The 22,115-nt window shown below is 34.4% G+C and overlaps 1 long non-coding RNA gene across 1 annotated transcript; it reads right to left on the minus strand.

Annotated features, from left to right (window-relative positions):
- Window positions 1-378: 378 nt before the first annotated feature.
- On the minus strand, window positions 379-6,812 carry LOC115994298. The gene is made up of 3 exons (XR_004093183.1): window positions 6,766-6,812; window positions 950-1,317; window positions 379-614 (listed from the first exon to the last, which is right to left on the minus strand). It is a non-coding gene; the product is annotated as an uncharacterized LOC115994298 (long non-coding RNA).
- Window positions 6,813-22,115: the final 15,303 nt, after the last annotated feature.

Genomic DNA, 22,115 nt, shown 5'->3' on the forward strand with positions numbered 1-22,115 from the left:
CAAATAGAAAACCTTTATCAAGCCCCGAGTCACATCCTTCATTGTATATATATATACTCTTCTGTGAGATTTTCAACATAGATGTTGGATTTGACATCTTCTCTTATCTGGGAGAACGAAAGAAAAAATCCTAAGAAGACAAGGTTTGTAGCATAAAAATGAAAGATGAAATAGTTATAAGTTCCTTTTAACTGAAGATTTCTCTGATTTGGATCCAATGGTGATTATTCATAGCAAATCATCAATAAACTGAAAAATCAAGTGGCATATCCTTACAAGAATAACTAGGTCAAGTCTACCAAAAGAAATAGTTTATAATCACTTGAGAAAAGAACTGCGACACAAATAGTTAAATCGTTCCTAAGAATGCTTGATTTGCTCGTATTAAGGAAATGCAAAAGCACAAATTAGGACTACAATAATATGCTATAAGCTTCAATGAGCTACAAAAAAGAGAATCAGCTTGATAATTGGATAAGCTTTTTAGGTGGGCAAAGAATCTCTCAAAAACACGGGGTTAAGCCTTCTTGATAATTGGATAAGTTTTTTTTCTACAACTCCAAAGGCATTGGCTGGACCCTTGGTATAACTGTATAAGTCTTTCCACTTCCTGTCTAAAAAAATAAGAATATAGAGAAACATTAATAGCATCATTATACATGATACAAAGTCAGAAAAGAAACAAAAGAAATGTAAAAGATAGCTGTACATATGCACTCGGGCTGAGTTTCTTATACATAACAATATGTGGCCATCCATCTTTATACACTCAGGTTGAGTGGTTCTGACCCTTAAGACAAACACTTTATATGAAAACTGACATCATATTTTATGGCCACATCTTTCCTCAAGCTTATACACTTTATGCTAACAAACAAATAAAAAAAACACACCCAAAAGTCCATTCGGACATTTTCACAAGCACTTCCAAATGCATCCATTAAAGTACCTGAAATTCAATTCATGGTCATTTGCAACCTTCCTTCCCCTTTCTCCCTCTTCTCTTTCCTCCAAGTTCCTAAGCATGGAGGCATATTGTAATCCATCAATCAACAAACGCCTCACTTGCAACATAAAATCCTGAATTTCTACGATTTGTGAGAAGAATCCCTTCCATGCTCCTTTGTCTGCGATTTGTGATGGAGCAGATAACAATCCCTGAATTTCTGCGGCCAGTCTCCCTCTTTTCTTCTTCTCCTCTCTTCTAAATGAAACGGAAACATGCAATACCACCTCCTCCTATACGTGTTTCTCTATCAGTACTCACTACTCGGTGTCACCATCAGTAGTGGGTGAGAGAAATATTCGGAGGAAAATCTGACAATAGATAACAATAGGAAAAAAAAATGAAAAAGACAAAAAAGCCCAAACTCTCTCTCCAGCCCAAAACAATTGATTTCAACCTACCATTTTATTACACAACAGAGGCAAAACTCTCCTTTTATATATAATAAGATGACAATAGACTAACCCAAGGATCTCAATAGGCCCTTTATAAATTTGATTAATCAGCCCTTATGGTATATTCCAACTAAAGAATTAATTAAATATTTTTCTAAGTAAAACTCACTATATTCTTTATTATTGAATTTGAGCCCTCAATTTTTTTATAAAGATTAGAGACTCCTCAATACTCTTCATCATCGACTACATGAGGGATGGAGGAAGAATAATATGATAGGAAACAAAGCCCACGACTAGGAAATATGCTAAATAAGCACCTAATATCCATCCTCTCTTATTGGGTGTAACTTTTTTTTGGATGAATAATGCATTTCAATAAAGAAAACAAACATAAATCCAAATATTTCATTAAACCAAAACAAAAAAATAAAATAAAATAAAAAATAAAATAAAATAACAAAAAATAATAAATAATAAAAACAGAAAATTCCCATAAGTATTCCTTATGGTAGAATCCTCTATAGGATCAGCTTCGGATCGCAATCCCACAACCCAAGTCACGATTCAACCTCAACTCTAACACCCTCACTGATATCACAGTCAGATCAAGACTTTCTGCATAGCACACTAGGACTAATGCCCCACTTTCAACATAAAATCCTGTTAAGAACTGAATCAAAAGCCTTGCATTTGCTTTGCATTACACACTTCACTTCCTTCTTGATACCTCTCATTATTTGTTCTTCACTCCTTATTCTGCCAGCATGAATTATCGCATTTCTTTAAGGTCACAGCATCACACCAAGCCAGTTTGAAAATAACCACTCGAAAGCTATGGTCTTTCAACTGATTAGTAGCCCATTCCAACAAGTCCTGCCAATCAAATTTTTGCAGCAGAAATTAAACAAAGACTCATGACATTCTCCCAAATCCTCTCAGTAAAGGAGGGAAAAGACAAAAAGGTGGTATCTGCTTTCTAAGAAGGCATTGCAAAGAACACAGTTGCTGTCCCCTTGGTAACCCCATTGAATCATTCTCTCCTCGGTTGGAAATTTGTTTCTCAAAGCTAGCCAGCCAAGGAAAGAATTTCTAGGAACGTTGCATTAAACCATATCAGCTTGCACCAAGGGACAAATTGCCCTTCACACCAGATTTCTTCCCAAGTCCCAGCACAGCTGAATTTATGAAATGATGCCCAAAGAGCTCTATCAGAGTCCTTTAACTGTATAAGACTAAGCTTGCTTTGGATATCAACAAGCTGATCAGCCTTGCAGCCCTCCAAATCCACTATTTCTCCTTAAGAAAGAAGATACTTTGGCCTCAAACTCACTGCCTGCATCATAGATAATCCTATTACCATAGTTATGAAATAGGACGCCATTAGGATGCCATAGATCATGCCATAGAGAGATTTTACTCCCACCCCCAACCTCAAAGCTCACAAGCTGCCTAGCTTCCTGTCTTATTTTAAGGATGGACCTCCATCCCCAAGTGCAATCTTGAGGGATTTAAATAGTCCAAAGGCATTTTCTTTCAATCAAATACTGATGCACCCAAGCTACCCATTAGGACCCATTTTGGGTAAAGAGATTCCATATAAGTTTCATAACAGCAGCTTTATTCCAATCCACAATCCTTTTTAAACCATGACCTCCCTCTCTTTTTGGGAGGCAGACCTTTTCCCATGATACCCTGATATCACCCCCTGCCTTCACCTCTACCTTTCCACAGAAATTCCTAGATGACCAAGTGTTGATCCTAGCTGGGATCTTATCCGACAAAGGCTAACAATCCTTGGAACTAAGTTTATCAGGAATGAGGAGCAAGCCAAGATATCTCACTGGAAGATTGCCTTCATTGAACTATAGGATCTTCAAAATATTCTGCTCTAAGGTAGCAAGGATGCTAGCACTAAACACCTCACTCTTGCTTGGATTTACTGCCGAGCCTGAGATTTTTCCGAAATCCAGCAAGGCATCTTTGAGGAGATTAAGTTCAGGCAGGTCAGCAGCAGAAAACATTGGAAGATCATCTGCAAACTGAGATGAGTGAGCCCCAATTCCTTGCAGTGGGGATGGAACTTTAAATTATTGAAGCCTTATACCCTAGAGTGGACCAACCTTGATAAAATCACAAAGTGATAAGGGCACAAGGGATCTCCCAGTCTCAAACCTTTTCCTCCTTGGAAATATACCACCAAAGAACCATTTAGGCTAATAGAAAATCTGGGATAAGGCACCAAAGAACCTTTTCCTCCTTGATGGCACATCTGACTATACCATTGTTTCTATTATAGTGTGTTAAGGCACCAGCAGTTATTGCTATGAAGCCTAGCTGCTGAGCTGGAATGCCACATGGAGTTTGTCCTTAGTTATTTGTTGTAATGTTTACCCCTGTAATTGTAATGTAGTGGATTGTACCTTCAATTAACTAACTCCTAATTGTCCATGTGAATAATGGGATTTCTCACGTGGATAGTTGGGAATTAGTAAGGCTGTTGGGGAAGGAAATAACTGATTGAACAGTTAGTTAGTTAGGACAATTGTATTAAAGAGAACAGTAGCATTGTAATGGGAATCAATCAAGAAATAAGATGAATACTCAGTTTCTCTCTCTATCCCCTATTCTTCTCATGGAGGCCTAGGTTCCCTCGAAGTAACCTACTCATATTCCCTTTAATCTTCTCCACTCACCCATTCAATCCCTAAGACTTGTGAGATCAGCTGGGATCTTAACATTTAGTATCAAAGCAAAACCATCCTATCGCCATGGCTGAAGCTCGACTGGCCTCCCACAACTCAGAAAAGATTGCAGCTTTAGCCAAAGTTACTGATCAACATGATATCGTTTTAGAAGAAATCCAGAAACAGTTGCAATCCCTCAATCAGTTTATGCAGAAGATCATTGAAGCAGAAGATTGAAGAAAATTTGTACCTAGGGATCACCATGCAACCAACGATTCAACAACTGCAGAATCTTTTTTCATGAATCCAGGAAAACACTTGAAGCTTGATTTTCCAAGATTCCAAGGGGAAGATCCTGCGAGTTGGGTACTGAGTTGCTCGGTATTTTTCTTACTACAATACACCAATGCAACAATGAATTTTGTTGGCTTCTTATCATATGGATGGGGAAGTGTTGGTGTGGTTTCAAGATGCTAAGAATGCTGGAATATTCACAAGTTGGGATGCTTTCATTAAGCTCTACAGATTCTCTTTGGCTCTACAGCCTATGATGATCCAATGGAAGCTTTAACAAGGCTTAAACAATCATCTAATGTAGCGGTTTACAAGAGTCATTTTGATGCTTTATCAAACAGGATCACAGGTTTGTTTCAGTTCCTTCTTGAGTGGGTTAAAGGATGAGATACATCTTCCTGTAAGGATGTTGGCACCCAAGTCTCAGAATGAAGCTTTTGGCTTAGCCAAAATTCAGGAGTGTTTGATCAGTAGCAAGAAAAGCTTTAAGACTTCTTTTGATCCCAGCAAGCTCTCATTGTTAGGGGTGTCCAAGATTGAAAATAAGTCTGAACAGAAGATAAGATTGCCTCTTCAAAGGTTAACAAGTGCCCAAATGGAGGGAAGAAGAAAGCAAGGATTGAGTTACAATTCTAATGAGAAATGGCACACTGGCCATAAATGCATAGGAGGAAAAAAAATTTCGTTGGAGGGATCTGCATTTGAAGTGGAGCATGCACACGGTTTGTGATTGGTGGAATTAGATGACAATGGTGATGCGGTTATAGAGCTAGAAGAACAATACAACAAGGCTGAGATTACACTCTATGCCTTGGTGGGAAATCCATCACCAAATACTATGAGGGCCAAGCAAAATTAAAGATCAAGAGGTAATGTCTCTGTTAGATTCAGGGAGAACTCACAATTTCTTGGATGCTGCTATGGCAATGAAGTTGAAGTCACAAATTGATACTTCTAAGATTTTGGAGGTGAAAGTACTAATGGGGCAGTTGTTAAGACTAAAGGTGTCTGTTATGGAGTCCAACTCTCTTGATGCAGGGTATCAAAGTTATGGTGGAGCTTAATGTCATTCCATTTGGGGGGATTGTGAAGTGGTTTTGGGAACTCAGTGGCTGAGTACTTTGGGTGTTATCAAGTGGGATTTTAAGTTGCTGACTATGCAATTCACTTATTCATTTTTAGTGTCACCAAGAAGTAAGAACACGAAAACTGGCATTTTCACAACCTCTAATCAATTTAGAATGCTGACAGATGTTCAAATACTTGGAATCTATGCCAAAACTTTATTTGGCATCAGGAAAACCAAGTTAGACTTCGTTAAGAATAAATTTGAGCGCCTCAATAAATAGTTCTTTACACAAACTCCAAGGTCCTCTTGTGTCACTAACATGCACATTTTCCAGTTTATCATTACAAACTTTAACGATGTCGAAAGGGAGACATCTTTGAGTTGAAGAACCAAAAACATTTTCAAAAACCATATTTTAGTCATAAGAACAACGAAACAGAAACTACAGAGTATTCCTGAAGATGTATCAAATACATAATTTCCATAAAGAAATGTTTCTAAAGTAGCCGTACAATAAAAAGTTGACATCACAGTTTCCAACTATACATACCTGTATAAGTACAATGTTTGAGGTAAAGAAAATAAACTAAAGCACAATAATTCCCTTTAATTCCAACAATTCTAACTCGTTCTGCTGGATTGCATTGAGGATCATCTCACGTTTTGAAAAAAAAAAATTCCAAACGTGAGAGAACTGAGAAGTAACAACAATCAGTCAAACAAAATAAGAAAAAAAAACTTCAGAGAAATTGTCAACTTATAATTGGACTTGGTGATCAGGGATTAAATAAGTTGAAGAAATTCCAGAGAGGATCACAATTTTGGTGAAAAATAAATTAAAGTTAAAGGAAACCATCTGTTTGATACAGAAATTAGAACAAAAAGGTATGGAATCATGCCTTGTATCTAGTGATCTTGGTTTCCGAGATTCAACATCTTCCCTAATTTCCCATCAAAAAAAAAAAACATCTTCCCTAATTTTCTTGCCAACTAAAAACAGCACCAAATAATAATGAAACCCAAATGAACCAAAAATCGAAGGAAAAAGAAAAAAGAAAAAAAAAATCGATGTCTAAGTCTAAGTACACAGCCTTCAAATTTCTAAGAAAATAATCAAACAAAAAAAGACTCCCCTAATTCTCTCGGCAACAAACCGTCCTTAAATCAAAATCAAACCCAAATCCAATATATTTTTTTTAAATCTAATTTTGACCAAAAGACCCCAAAATCGAAAATTAGGACTTAAATCTCAAATTGAGAATGAACGGCCCTATGAAGAGAGAAGAAGATGTAAATCAAAGAAGAAGAACTAACCTTGAACAAACCAAAGCTGGAAAAGTTGATACGCACCTACTCTCTAGTTAGTAAATGTACTCTCTCTCTCTCCCTATATGCAATTCTGGCTTATGTTTCTCTCGTGTGGGGCCTATTTGACAAGGAATTTTTTTTTCCCTTTCTCAAATGGGCTTTTACTTTTGGTGAGTCCAAGGGCCAACCGGTTACAAAACTTTTTAATACATCTAAGGAGATAGATGCATAAATATAAACAACAAACCAAAAGTGTGCTCAATTTCCATATGCTTTTTTTTTTTTTTTTAAGAATGAATATGCAACCGTAACATTGAAGAAACACAAACACAAACACATAACATTACATTTCTGATTACCAAAAAAAAAAAATACATTACATTTCTTTCAATTACTAAACATGACAAACAACTCGAACTCGATCCCCATATGAAATGATATGACGAAAGCTAAAGCTCCGGTATCTTTTTATTTAGTGGCAACCTCCATCATCGGATTCAGGGACGTAGGTGCATGGACTGGGGGCGGATGGTGGAACTGGAGCTCGATCTTGTGACTCAGATTTTGACTTCATGTCATCCGAAGCCCTTGCAGCTTCAAGCGGCTTGCTGTTAAGAAACAGCAATGCAAGAATCATCGCCACCTTCACAATGTTGAAGAGGGTTTTCAACCACATTTTTTTATGCTGAGCTATGTGTTCTTCCAGATGTATGTTTTGTTAAGTGAAGCTGGCTGGCTTTTATAGACAAGATTGAAAGGTGGAACCTAGGTTTTTTTTTTTTCATCTGGGTGAGATGGGGACGGGGGCCTTTATACTCGAAGTTGGCGCCGAGAATGTAAAGCATTATGGCAGTTTGATTTTAAGAACAACGCTATCAAATTGGACGGTGCGAGATGTGCTTCAAGGACACGCGGCATGAGGGGAAGACACTGAAACCTTACCAAAATGTTATTTCTACCGAATGCCTACAATTAAAAAAACAAAAAGCATATCTTCTTTTGCCTCGCTTTTCTATTCTTACTACCTTTCTTTTTCCAATGGCCCCTAATCAAATCACCATCCATGAATCTTCATTTCACTATCCTTCTGTATGTCTACTCCCACTTTTTCTTCCTCCACTACCGCTACCAAGTACCAACAAAAGACAACAAAATGGCCCTTCCAACACGGAATGAATTGAAACGTAGTGGAACACATTGAGGCACATGAAACGGTTGGCATGCTCCATCGCTTAACGCATTTCTAATCAATGTGCAGTCAGACACGGGCGGAGTTATGTAATAGGGTGGGTGGACCATGTCCGCCCCCAAATTTTGAAATATATATATATATATATATATATATATATATATATAAAGAGTTATATTTGAATTAGTCCAATAATGCTCTTAAAAAAACTAGTCTTATCACACACGCTTCGCGCGCGCAATGAAACTTTTTTTTTTTGGTTAGTGATCCTATTTTATAGAGTTTTTTATTTATTTTTTATTCTATATATATATAATTTTTATTTTGAAAATCTAATTTATAAGTGAATAAAACAATTTAAAAATTAACAGGAGAGTGATCCTATATATTTTTTAGGCAATGTTTTAGTGGAAGTTAAAGTTACATTTTTACCGGATTGTCCTTTAGTTTTGTCTCTACTTAAACATAAGAGTGCAAGTGCATTTTTGAACTAAAAAATGAAGAACTAGTTCACCAACTTTTACTTGTGCTTAACAATAATAGTATAGATAATTGGTCTAATAGTTATAGAAATATAACTTTATTTTTCGCAATTATATTTTTTATTGTAAAATGTGCTCTTATATCTGTTAAATGTTTGATAAAATTTGGTACCAAACATGTTTAAATCTACCTTTTTCAACATGTTATGTGGCGGTTAACAAGTTATTGACTCATTAAAAAAAGTCATGTCACTAAAACTACGCATGAAATGTCTCTTTAATTGCCACATAATGGGTTAGAGCAAGATAACTTTAAATATGTTCGGAACTTAACTTATTCCTCCAAATTTTGGATTATTCATAATTTTTAAAATTTCATTAGTTCAATAGAAAGATTTATTTATTTATTTATTTTTTACTTACTTTAGTATAAAATTTGATAATTTGCATTGAAAATGAAACTTTTTAAGAATTTCACAATGAAAATGGTAAAAATGAATTTCATTTTATGAAAGATTGCCATCAAAAATAATTTTGATTGAAAATACTAAGCTTTTTTTTTTTTTTTGCTGGGTGTGTATATATATATATATATATATATAACTTATCAAATAAAAAAGTGTGTATATATATAATAAAAAAGTGTGTGTGTATATATATGTGTGTGTGGTGGGGGGGTGTCTTGATAAATATATTAGTGCCATAACTTGGCCCCACCAACAAAAATTCCTAGTTCCACCCCTGTGTGCAAAAGAATGTCTTCCGCCTGGGGTTGGATGTTCACTCGTTTTTTGCTCTTCCTAATCCTCAGGGCATTTGACTTACTGTGGGGGCCAGTTAGTCAGGAGGTATTATTAAAGTTGTACGAATTGGGCCTATGGCCCAATCCGAGGACATTAACCAATCCGAGAATGGCCAAATGAGGTTATAATGGGAATGGTATAAAGGAAAAATAAAGATAGTACGAGATAAGTCCAACACACGTCTGAGGAGAAAAGTCATCTCAGAAACAAGGATCCGAGATTAGTAAGAATGTCCTATCACCCTAGACCTTCTTCAAAGTTGCATCATAATTAGGAGTTAGACGTTGGACAAAGGTTGAGTAAAGGGAGGCAACAAATATCTTCAAAGGCTGCTACCTCCACATTAAATGCCTCCCAACTAACTCTCTGGCCTCATTAATATGGAGGTAATACCTGAACAGTGGCCAAGCAGCCTTACAGCTACTATTGGATGGTTCTGGAAGGTGTTGGATGGGACAAGAAGGAGCTCCTCGAATCTAACCTACACGTGTATGATGGAGATGATACCAAAATTGTAGTATATAGCATGGGAAAGTGGCCTAAATAGGGGGATCGGAAAAAATCAGGGAATTTTGTCAATAACATTGTGGATTCTTGTAACTGTGTTAATCAACAATATATTATAAGATAAGCCCTTCAGGCTGTGCCGAGGAAAGATTTTCTTACTTTACTTGTGCTTAACAATCTTAATTCACCAACTTTTATGGTCCATCTTTTGGAGTAGAACTAGTTCTTTCACCTACACTCTATAAATTCATTGTTTGGGCTTGTTGGGCTTGAACCCAATCCTATACTGGGTCTAATCCAAATTCAGTCCTTACAATTCAAATTTTTGCTATTATTTATTTATTTTTTGAACTAATGAGTATATTTTTTATACTATTTCTATTTAGATATTTTGTATGTAAAGATCTTGAGTGTAACAAATTGTAAATGAGCTAAATGATCATATGCACCTATCCCCAATTAATTTAGGAGATACTATTGAACCAATTTATTCTTTTTATTTTGTGTTGTATTTATTAGAATTTCACGGACAGTGGTAGTAAATTGATATTGTATATGCAGTATCCAATAGTAATTTTCAAAATAATGGCATAACCAATATCATTAAAATTGCAAGGAAAAATCATTTTAGTAACTCCAAATATTCTAGTCGAACTAATATCCTATTTATAATAATCCAAACTAACATCAATAGTGAAAGCTCAAAAATGTGTTAAAACACAAGAGCTATTTAGACCCCCAAATAAAAAATTACAGCTCGATAGATTTTACTCTAACTTATACTAAGTACGGAATAGAGTAAATGCAAGCGAATAAACAAATAAACTACTCTAAGCCATTATCAATATAACATAGCAATAATATGAAAGCTAAAAGAGTAGGGAAGAAGAATGCAAATACAAGATAACACGCTGATGTATTATCGAAGAGGAAACCGAAGTACTCAGCGTAAAACCTCTCCGCCACCCTTCAAGCTGTAATCGATTCACTAGACAATTAGTCGGGATACATGGGTTAGTAAGAGACCCTCCAAGCCTAATCTACCTGATACACCTAAGCCCTCCAAGCTCCTACTCTAATAAGGCTTCTCGGAACCGTGTCTTGTCTAGCTTTTCGGATCCTGCAATACGCCCAATTGCATCTGCCAAGCCTCACCAGCTTCTTTTGGAAAATCCCCAAAATTTCCTAAGCTCCAAAACACTCTCTACACTCTAAATAGGTGTGAGTTGTGTTTGAGTACAAATCTCTTTTCAATGTATGATAATGGGAGAGGGAAGGAGAAGAGGCTACAATGATTTCTCACTAAGGATAAGTAGCTCTCTCTCTAAAAGATGGGTGTGTGTGTGTTGTAGAAAACCTATCTAGGTTTTTTCTCTCTGAATGGTATTCTTTACATTTGCGGGTAATGAAGGTATATATAGTATGGGTGAAGGGTAAGAAAGTCACTCTTGAAAATCCTCCAAGCAGAATGTTTCGCAACTACCTCGCAGAAAGGCCTTACCCCCGAAACACTCGCGAAACTAATAGTCTAGCACGACTCTTCAGCTTCCAGTCATGTGCTTCTTACATGCCCTTTTCGCGGGAACCCTTCTCGCAAACTTCTCGCAAGCTAGTCGCAAAATGCACTAATCTTCATTTAAACTTGAGTCTTCACCAACTTAATACTAAATCCAATACAATAAAATCCCACAAAATACAAGGAATAAAATTAAAGCAATTACAACACTTTTTGTCATGGAATAAAGCTAATATAAAACATAGTTGTAAATCACAACTTTACAATCTCCCCCTTTGGCTATTCCGTGAAAAAACTCTAGACTTAAACATGAGTTTGGGAATAATGGCAAAACTCACTCACACCTAAATCTAAAAGCTGTGATGAACTTAGAACATAAATACCTGTAACCTGAAACACTTGCACAAAACACATTAGACCCTCAAGGTATAGCAAGTAATAAAAGGACAAGTATAATGTAACAAGTAAAATGTGATCAAGTAAACATGATGTGAAGCATGTGAGCAACTTGATCATACACCAAAACAGTCATATAGAAATGACTACAATGATTACATAGCAAAACAAATGATCATTCGAACATGCAACCAATAAAGCACAATAGCATAAGGATGTATGCACGTCCAATACATAAATACGATGCAATGAGAATAACAAAGCATAGATACTGAATGTAACTCAAAGCACCATAAAACGACAAGTAAAGTAAAATAAAACAAAACAAAACGAGGTTTTCTAAAAAAAAAATGTCTTCTTCCCTTAATATATGCATCTCCCCTATGGCTTTCTCCCCCTACGAATGTGGACGAGGTAGAATTTCTCTCCCTACGAATGTGCACATAAGTCATAGAGAAATGACGAAACACACCAGTATACTCTCCCCCTTTTTGTCACAAATAAAAAAATAAATCAAGAGGAAGGAGGGAAAGAAAAAGAAGATATGAACAAGGGTAAAAGATGATGCATGGGGGGTGCAAGATGAATGAGAAAATGAAGCTCAAACGAAAGACAAAACATCCAAAAAAAAAAAAATGCTACAAAGCATAAAGTAAACATAACATGCTAAGGATGATGGAACAAGGTGTAGACCAATGACATGGCAAGGATACAAGAACATGTTATATGTGCTAAAAGGTCTAAAAAGACTTAACTAGTATGAGTGAATGCAAAACATGTCAAGTGTTAGAGTGTGTGTAGCAAAGGTGCATTAAGTGTGCATCTAGTGTGCATGTAAGATGCATGATCAATGCATGAACAAGCACTCATGGGGCAAAGTGTATAAAACATACAACCAATGATTAAAACATGATAAATATGAATAATTATGGTGATCCCCAAAGTTTGGTACTCATCGGAGTCCAAAACAATGAGAAAATGTCATTTAGGCATTTTATCAAATACTTGGAGTGCACACACACTACACATGTATGTTAAACAATGCATGAACATATAAAAATTTTGCCTAAATACATGTTATTTTTGCCATAAGAGGCCAACATCCAAAGTAAATTGTCATTTAAAACAAAACTTTATCAAAAAGATTGACAAAAAATTAAGTTTTCCAACTCCCATTTGAGAAAATCTCAACTATGAACATAAAACCCCCAAAAACATAATCTATGGATTAAAATCAATGAAAAGAGTTAAAGATTACCTTAGAGATATTAATGGAATTAAAAACACTTGAATTTAGTTGGGTTTGGATGTCAAAATATTAAAATAGGGGTTTGGGAGAAGATGGGAGACGTTTAAAACAAATGTCCCATGAAATACACTTTAAAAAGCTGATTTGGAAATTTTCACGGGAAGCTTACTCATGAAATTACTCGTGAAATTTTTCGCGAGATGATTACTCGTGAAATTACTCACGAAATTGTTCACAGGTAAGTCTTACTCGCGAAACAGTCGCGAAATCTCTGTCCAATCTTTGTGATTGAGCTTTACTCACGAAATTTTTCGCGGGTAAGCCTTACTCGCAAAAACACCCAGAAAACCTGTGTTTTGCTCAAAAACAACTTGAAATTTTTTGAAAAACATGGGTGATATAAATCACTTCCAAAAGCAAACAAAAAGAACAAAAATATTTTTGGTTTGATCCACATATGGTTGAGCACACACACATCACATTTGAACATGTACAATCACACAAATGAAATAAGCATTCATTGAACATTAAACTTGTGTGTCGTGTGTGTGTAGCAAATGTGGAATAGTCCTTAGTCTAGAGTAAAACTTTAACGATCAATTCAATCAAGTCATACAAAACTGGTACTAAATCAAATGGTTTATCTCAATTATAGAAATGAATATATATGACCTCCCACAAGAAAATGATTACATAACTTTGAAGTTTTCATTTGGCTTCTTTACAAATCATAACATTTGATCATTTTTAAACAATACATCTCATTTTGATGCCGGTGCTTGAAATTTTTTGATATTTCAATATTGAGAATAAGCCTTTGGCTTTTTGAGCACCATACATTTTAATAAAAAGTCACTTTCTCTTTTTCCTAGTCAAATACTAGTATGCGCGATGGTTTTTGCAGCTCATTATCTCTTTTTATTTTGAGATTTACATTTGTTGAGCTCTTTAAGCAAAAACATAAAAATAAAGTGGGAAGAGATACATGCACAAGTCTATGCAAGTATCAAAATCATCAAGACTATTGATCAATCATTCATGACAAGTTTGAAGATCTATTTACAACAATTACACATAATTTTCAAGATTTCTCAAACAAAGATATATGTGCATACAAAACAAACTAAACTCATAAATGCACTACACCATTAGTACGAAGGTATTAGGCCAAACTCACATGTAAAATATGCTCAAACATATACGATCAAACTTTTTGAGTTTTTCACATTTTTATGTGGTTTTGGATTTTTACACACACAAAACAAAGACATAAAAGTAAGATCAAAAGCAAAAACAAAACAATGCATGTAAAAAAATCCATGATGCACAAATGCATGACAATAAAACATCTAATGCATAAAGGATCCTACAAAGATCGAAAGAATTAGATCAAGGACTAAAAGAGCTAAGCTCAACCATAGGAACCCTTCCTCATCCAAACAGAACAATTGTTTAGAATGAGTGTCTCATGAGAAGTGAGATGAGAGTTGGAAGAATGAGAACCGGAGATGCACATAGACAAGAAGGTAAGAGCATTAACAACTTGTTTCAACAACATACAATTTTCCCCCAAATCCGGTTTTGCTTTCATAGCACACCTTCCAAACAGCTCAAGTTTCTCTTTTCTTTTTATGCTTTTAAGAGCTTGAAACTTAGAGCAATGTGGTCTAAGATGACCAAAGGCACCACAATGGTGACAAACAATATGTTTAGGTCTACTAGGCCTTTTGGGAAGGGATCTAGCAACATGAGTTTGTTCTCTCTTCAACTTATGACATTGAGGTCTTATATGACCAATCACACCACAATAGTGGCAAGTAGGAACAAAATTAGATTCACTCAATTCCCTAGGATGGGACCTAAATAGAGGCTTAGGCTTAAGAGCCTTTCTCACCACCTTTTGATTTCTTTTATGTGGAGGAATGTACATCGATTTGTCCTTTGAGGTAGAACACACAATAGGCACAAAATCGGGTACCACAACATGATTGCAACATATATTTTCTTTCTTTTTAGAAACAAGTTTAGCAATCAAACACTTGACATGCATCTTAAGAGATTCATTTTCACATTTAAGATCATTAACAAGTTTGTTAAACAAAACAAGTTTAGCATCCAAATCCATATTCAAACATTCAAACTCTTTCAGCTTTTCAAGAGAATTTTCAACAAGCTTCTTATATTTTTCAACCAATTTATTGGATTCATTAAGCTTAGCAATCAAATCATCGTTTTCACAATGAAACTTGCTCAAATTATTATGAAACTTCTTAGCCTCTTTCTTCAAGAATTTGATGTTAGGAATATCAACAACACCCAAAGATTCATATAACATGGCATCACAATCATAAGGATAAATACTCATAGAGGCATTTTCACAAATACATGACATATTACAATCAACAACATCCATAGAAGTATACAAAGCATTATCCATGACAATAAACACAATGGGTCAAGGATCACACTTAGGTAATGAAACCAAAACAAGTGTACCCACTCTGATACCAATTGAAAGCTCGAAATTCGTGTTAAAATACAAGAGCTTGTTTAGACCCCCAATTAAAAATTATGGCTAGATTGCTTTTACTCTAACTTATCAAAGTGTGAAACAAGAGTAAATGAAGTGCAATCAACCAATACTACTCTAGTTCATAAACAAGAACAGCAAACAATAATAGTAAAGCACAAGAGTAAGGGAAGAGAGAATGCAAATACAAGATAACACGACGATGTGTTATCGAAGAGGAAACCAAAATACTCGGCGTAAAACCTCTCCGCTGCCCTCCAAGCGGTAATCGATCTACTAGACAATCAGTTGGGATACATGGGTTAGTAAGAGACCCTCCAAGCCTAATCTACCCAATGCACCTAAGCCCTCCGAGCTTCTACTCCAACAAGGCTTCTCGGAACCGTGTCTTGTCTAGCTTTCCGAATCTCGCAATACACTCGATTGCATTCGCCAAGCCTCATCGGCTTCTTTTGGCAAATCCCCAAAACTTCCCAAACTCCAAAACACTCTCTACACTCTGAATATGTGTGGGTTGTGTTTGGGTACAAATCTCTTATCAAGGTATGATAATGGGAAAATGAAGGAGAAGAGGCTACAATGATTTCTCACTAAGGATGAGTAGCTCTCTCTCTAAAAAATGGGTGTGTGTGTTGTAGAAAACCTATCTAGGGTTTTTTCTCTTTGAATGGCCTCCTTTACATTTGTGGGTAATGAGGGTATATATAGTATGGGTGAAGGGTAAGAAAGTCACTCTTAAAAATCCTCCAAACAGAATGTTTCGCGACTACCTCGCGGGAAGGCCTTACTCGCGAGACACTCGTAAAACTAACAGCCTGGCACGACTCTTCAGCTTCTAGTCATGTGCTTCTCACATGCCCTTTTCGCGAGAACCCTTCTCGTGAGCTAGTCACGAAATGCACTAATCTTCATTTAAGCTTGGGTCTTCACCAACTTAATACTAAACCCAATACAATAAAATCCCACAAAATACAAGGAATAAAATTAAAGCAATTACAAAACTTTTTGTCATGGAATAAAGCTAACATAAAACATAATTATAAATCACAACTTTACAAATAGCATCACTACTATTTGTTTCTTTAGACCCCTTATAAATCAAATTAGTTTAACCTAATGAATTAATCAAGTAATTACTTAGGTTTATTATTCTGATCTAGGTTAGAAACATGTAACCATATTACTTAGTGCGGAAAAGTAAATAAGACAGTAGTATGATGACTCAGGAAAACTAATAAAACCAACCATTTCAAGGTAAAAACCTGGGGAAGATTTAATCTAACTATTCTTAAGGTAAACAAATCCACTATATCATCTGCCTATTTATGCAAGCGTGTGAACTCTAAACCCTAACATTGTTTTACCCAATAAAAAAAACACACTAGATAGACCATTTTAATAAACCATAACAGGAAAATTTCGACACCACTTTTATCGAAAATATAAAAAGCTGTCAACAATATTTATTATTTTATTATTCTTCCAATAATATGTTTCTAAAAATATCTTCTAAATTGATTGTCTGAGGGCAATGGTTAACATTTCTCTTTAACTTTTAGTTTTTAATTTTTAAGAAAAGTTAATAGATGCTTTAAAGGTATTTTTTAATAAACCATTTCAAGAAAAATTTTATGAGAAAAAGAAGGAAACAATTAATGTTTTGACGGCTATTTTTATTTTTTATAAAAATTGTATCAAAACTTTCTTAAAATTGTTTATTAACAATTGATAATTCCTTGGAGATCAGTAGGTTGATAAGTCTCAAGCGCTGATGATCTTAAGGCTTGATCCTAAAAACAAACACTAAATCAGAGGGGACCGGCCAAAGGTCGTCCGATGATGAAGTTTGCGAATTTGGAATTCTCAGTAAGAAAGAAGTGACTTCTGAAAAAATAATATCTGAATGCCTTACCTTCTCATCGAAGAATGTTTATATAGCATGTGTGGAACGATTATCTGTTTAATAACCATTCCTAATGTCGAGGAGTCCGGAGAATTTGGAGGTAACTTCCATAACCGCCATGGAAGTTACCTCAGTTGGACGGCTCGTTCCATAGTGGTTAATGGAGAATTTGGCACTTAGTAGTTCAATCTAATGAACTCGTCCATCTTTCATTAAGGACGGACGAGACTATCAAGAACGGCTCGTCCTTGTCCAAATGATTCTAAGGATGGACAAGCTTCCCATGGGATCTCGTCCGTCCAAAGACGGATGAGGTCAACAAGGACACCTGGGATGATCACCTCGTTTGCCTGGTTCGCCCTAGCTGGTCTTTCATTGGACGAGCCATATGGACGAGTTCAGGAGTTGGTGTTTTGTGACACCATCAACAATTACCCTAAGGGTACCTGTTAACATAAACCTTAATTTTTTAGCTACTAAATAAGTTATTCCCACTTGGGCATATGCTTGTTTGAAATTTGATTATAAGTTAGGTTTTTGCTTATTTTATGCACTATTTATAGATTTTACACAATTTTTTATCTCAAATTTATTTCAAATAATTTAAGTTTTAGTTCTTTAAAAATAAACTAGTTTTTAACTTTTTGTTTCACATTATGCAAATAAACCATTAAAAATGAGCATTCTCAATGTTTTTTTTTTCCATCTGAACAGCAAATGTTCATTTCACCTTATTATTTATATTGCTTTTGGATTTCATAATGAAATTAGCTAGTTTCCACTTCCCAACCTATTTTGAATTTTGAAGTTAGAATTTAGAAAACATTTTCTCTATGTGTTGATAGTTATATTAATACTTGGTTAATTAATTGGTTTAGCTCCAATTGATTATAAGTTTATGATCTGATTGGGCATATGCCTGTTTGAAATTTGATTATAAGTTAGTTTTTTGCTTATTTTATGCACTATTTATAGATTTTACACAATTTTTTATCTCAACTTTATTTCAAATAATTTAAGTTTTAGTTCTTTGAAAATAAACTAGTTTTTAACTTTTTGTCTCACATTATGCAAATAAACTATTAAAAATGAGCATTCACAATGTTTTTTTTTTTCCATCTGAACAGCAAATGTTCATTTCACCTTATTATTTATATTGCTTTTGGATTTCATAATGAAATTAGCTAGTTTCCACTTCCCAACCTATTTTGAATTTTGAAGTTAGAATTTAGAAAACATTTTCTCTATGTGTTGATAGTTATATTAATACTTGGTTAATTAATTGGTTTAGCTCCAATTGATTATAAGTTTATGATCTGATTGGGGCCACTTAGGAGTGTCAATTTGCCTTGGATCAAATTACAAAATTCGGCACGTAATGCGGGTGCCACAGATGTCCCTGTCATTTAGCACAATGTCCCTTACAAAAAAGTAAGAAATAGCTGCGCAAGATTCGCAACATTAAAGAGGCAAACCACTCTTTTGACACCTACCCAATTTTTTGTTGTTGTGTTGGGCTATTTATAACGGATAATGATTATCATTGACTCATTGTCCGTCCGTCTGTAAATTATAGATTCCGTGAATTGTTTTCTTACATATAATCTTTGTTATATAATTTTTTTTATAAAAAAACAATATTTTTATTGACATAAATTGTAAGAAATAAAATATTCATCATTCACCAGAGTTTATTCACCAACTCATACATTTCTAAGCCCACACAGCCACACCAAACAGATTCGCATTATGTGGATTTTTTTTTTTTTTCATAAGAGGATTATTATTAAGTAATAAGAAGCCTTATTACATGTATTGGCCCAAAAATTTTTCTATTTGATTGTATAGTTGAGTTGATGACTAGGTACAGAGTTTGGACTTTGAGTTAAGGGGGGCGATTTTGGTCTCTAGTTCGACAACTTCTTAGCCACAGTGGTTTTTTTTTTTTTGAATTTTTGATGTGTGCGTTTGCTGGGTAAAGACAAAATTATTCTATTTAAAACTTTTTAAAGGGCCAGTTATTTGTTTGAGTAAAATTGGTTAATTGGACTTAATTTTTTTTAGCTTTGCTATTGGTGATTTTTGTTGTTGCACAAATGTTTTTGGGCTAGTATATGTTGTTTTAGATTTTAGATCTATAATTTTTTTTTAATGGCCTTTAAAATGAGGAAAGTGCTAGAGGTATATTACTAATATAGTGAGTGATTATTAGTAAGTAAAAAAGTGATATAAGTGACAAACCAAGATGTGAACCAATAAGAATTTGTACCTCAACAGTTTATAAAAATATTGTAGATAAGTTTGTAACTGTAACGTTAGTCTAAAAAGAATCAATGATGTTGTTAAAGGGGCAAAATATGATTTTATAGAACAAAATTACTAAAATTAATGCACATATATATACACACACACTAATATATATATATATATATATATATATATTTTTTTTTTTTTATAAATTTATGGGGGGGCCATTCCCCCCCGGGTCAATCAATGCTTCCATCCCTGTCGATGACTATTAATAGCTATTACGTTGACACTAGGGGTGTCAATTTTTATCCATATTCATGAACTCGTCCATTACCTACCTTATTTGGATAAGTCTTAACTCAACCCATTTGAATATTTGGGTTAAATGGGTAAAGACTCATTTGGTTATTTAATTAGATGGGTCTAAATGGATAAATCTACTAATAACCACTAAACCCATCTAAAATTTAAATTTAAATAAACCCACAAAAACCCAATAAACCCTTCTAATCAAACACACTTTACCACCTACTCTTCGACATTTCCTATGATTTCTTATCATCCAAATAGACTCGTAACAAACACAAAACCAAAAATAGCACACGATCACATTCTCGGCAACCAAACAAACACTATAGAACACAGCCGATGACCTTGAAAATCAAAAAATCACTCATCCAAACTAATAACAAAATATTAAAAAAGCAAAAACAAAAAATCCAAATCCAAATCTTTCTTTTTGTTTCAGGCGAGCTACACGTCTTCATGTTTTCTTCTTTTTATTAAAAATTTATGCTTTGTTTGGATTCCAAGAAAGTTAGGAGAGAGAGGAAAGTTTAAATGAGTTAGAAAAGTGTTTTAACGCTGATGCGTTAGTGGCAATTTAAAATTAAATGGGTTAAATGAGTGGGTTACTAATTAAATGGGTTGGACAGGTAATGGATAATTAATTTATATATAAACGGGTCATAAATGGATAAATGAGTAATTATACACCCAATCCATTTATGATCCAACCTGCTCATTTGTCACCCTTAGTTGACACCAAATTTTTTTTTTTTTTCACGTATTTTGCTTGTACTTACCCTTTTTCGATAAATAAATGAATTTTTTTTCCTGAAATAAATAAATAAAATTAGAACATAAATGAAATATAATGAAATAGAACCACTCAATTAATACATCCGGAAATATGAATAAAATAATATTATCATAACTGTCAATAACACGAGGGCTTTTTAACCCCATCCGTTATGCGTCTATGATAGAATCATAAAGTAGCTCATGGTGGTAAAACACCCATCAGTAAGGCTTTTTCACCCTAACCATTATTATAGAGTCATAAAATAGCTCATGGCAGAAGAATAGTCATATGATTCATGTGAATAATTCAAATGAATCTTTCAAAAACATGAACCAAAAACTTCATTTCTTTAGAAAACATAGCTTTCCCGCAACTTAATATACCAACTCGATCTTTACTTGCATCGCACTCCTCAAAATTTTAAATACCTCCAGAGTTCAGATTTGTTGGAAAGTATTACATATTCTTACTATCTTAGTTTGAAACTTTGAATTACATAAAACAGAAATGTTGTTAGGAAAGTCGATAGTATATGTGATTAGAAACTCATTAAAAGTTTATACACTTAAATTATCTTGTTCAGTGGTAATGAAGTGATCAATCTTAAATTCTAATTCCTTTATGTGACATAGTTTTATATTTTTCAATTATTAATTTTGTTCATTTAGCCTCTCTCATGTAGTGCTAAAATATTCCAAAATATATACTTACAATACGTCTTGCCTGGGGTATGGTGATAACTTGAAATGATAAGCCTTGTCTAAATGTAGGAACATTAAAATTAACACTTGACCAAGCTTGTTAGATTACTCAAATAAACAATTAACATAAAATTTTCTTAGCAGTTTCGATAAATGAAATCAAATTGGTAGCTAAAACGCTTACACTTAGCTTGAAACAATTTATCTAATGAACTCATCTCAATGAAATAGATTATGCCAACCAACTATATTGAAAATAGATATGCACAGTCGGAAAATAACTTTGTCAAGGCCATGACTTAGCAAAATATATATATATATATATATATATATATATTGTATAAATTATGTAACAAATAATGGTCTTAGAGCATCCACAACAGTGGATCTATAATTTTAGCTATTTAGCATCTATAAAAATTACTTTATCTATTTTACCTATACATATACTACAGCAGTGGATCTATTTTAGTTTTCAACATAATAAAATAATATAAACATCACAATAAAATATTATAACCACTACAATAAAATAATATATACCAATACTAAAAAAAACCCGCAGCACCAACCACAACCACCTTTACCATCAGTCACAGTCACAACCACAGCCACAGCCACAGCCATAGCCACAACCACCACCACCACCACCAGTCCACAGTAGGGAAAAAAAAAAGAAAAGAAAAAACCCAAATCTCCAATCTTTTTCCTCAGCCATAGCCACAACCACAACCACTAGCAGCAGC

The sequence above is a fragment of the Quercus lobata genome, chromosome 6 (genome assembly GCF_001633185.2).
Source record: "Quercus lobata isolate SW786 chromosome 6, ValleyOak3.0 Primary Assembly, whole genome shotgun sequence".
In the NCBI taxonomy this organism is placed as follows: domain Eukaryota; kingdom Viridiplantae; phylum Streptophyta; class Magnoliopsida; order Fagales; family Fagaceae; genus Quercus; species Quercus lobata.